We start from the raw sequence: 1,596 nt of genomic DNA on the forward strand, positions 1-1,596 counted from the left end.
AAACAACCTATACATTTTACTGATTGATATTTTTAATTATTAGTATGTGGAAAAACAATGTATTTATCACCAAAAATAGCCTTTTATATTCCTTTGTAATAGTACTGATAGAGAAGACAGCCTTAAGTGATTCCCACAGAACCCCTTAAATGAGGCTGCTAGCTAACATGCTACATTGCTCACCTTCTTGAGGTTCATTGGGTTGTGAGGGGACACCTGCTGACATATCATCAGCTGCTGATTCTGGTAGAGACAAGGACAACAACCCATTTACCATAATCAGATGAAACATAGTTCCTCTCACTGTGGATATCAGAGCGAGCAAACAGGTTGAATTTAACCAATCACTAACTAAACCCACCTTTCTTTGAGAAAAACTGTGCGACATACTGACGCCCTCTCTTCTACCTGTCCTCTTTCTCCTTTCTTTCTGTGACCCAGACTTTGTTTTTGCAGACATATTTTTACTGCAGCCTAGGCGCACTCTGCTGTCTGACTGCTGCGTGAGCTGGCTTCGCCTGCTACACCGTTGGGGGGGGTGGGGGGGTCAAATTTATTAGTCAAAATAAAGTAGGGACCTCTGAATAAATATACATTTCATAAAGACTATGAGATTGTTTGTTTAATGTCTTAAATGAGGAAAAATACTGCAAAGTAAAGTACTTGTGATTTTTAAACTTTTTTTTTATTCAACTTTGAAACTTTTTTGGGCCCTTGACAGCTGTGGGCCCTTAAAATCTTTCTAATCGTTCACCGCTTTACGGCGCCCCTGGTCCTGTAACTGGTTGGCAGCAACAACTGGATCCAGTATCTGTGGTAGATGCGAATGAGTCTTACATCACTTTTAAATTCAGCCACATTGGAGGGTCTTCCAGTGTGAACAGCTTGTTCGCGGTCAAAGGTCAGATGTCCTCTCAGGATGTTCTGCTACAAAGCATTCGTGGTCCCTTCAGGTGGGGCTGAAGCAGCCCCAGACCATCACACTACCGTCACCATGCAGTATGCACACTGTCCGGAAAGCTCTGCTTCTGTCAGTCAAAAGAATATTTACCCAGATGTCTCTGGGATTTTTGGCAAATGTGAGACATGACTTTTTATTTATTTTTGGTAAACCAAGCTTTTGGTTGGAAGCTCCTCTGAATCATGACCTCTGACCCTGACCTGAACCAAGTCAAGTAGGCAGAGCTTTAGATGTTCTGTGTTTTCTTATTCTTGATTTCTTCAGGATTGGGCAGGATGTGTTGCTTTTAGAGATTTTTTAGCCTCCATGTTGTCAGACAGACTCATACCTCTACAGATCTGGTCTGTGTTAAGGAACCAGGTTAAACGTCATAGTTTGGAAAGCTTTGTGTTCTCTTAATAAACGATTGCTATCATTTGAAAACCGTGTTGTGTACTTCCTCTGGTTGGTTAACTCTCTCCTCACTGGAGGCCCCTCCGGTTCCGTCTCCCCTCCCTCGGAAGCAGCTTCCCGCCTCCATCCAATAGCAGGAGTCCGCATGCAGCTCCGCGGTCAGTGAGAGGGGCAGCAGAGAGCCGCTTTCATAAAACCACCGGGAGCACCGACCGGAGTCACACAGCGCTGCGCCGCGGTGA

Source organism: Nothobranchius furzeri, chromosome 17 (genome assembly GCF_043380555.1).
Source record: "Nothobranchius furzeri strain GRZ-AD chromosome 17, NfurGRZ-RIMD1, whole genome shotgun sequence".
In the NCBI taxonomy this organism is placed as follows: domain Eukaryota; kingdom Metazoa; phylum Chordata; class Actinopteri; order Cyprinodontiformes; family Nothobranchiidae; genus Nothobranchius; species Nothobranchius furzeri.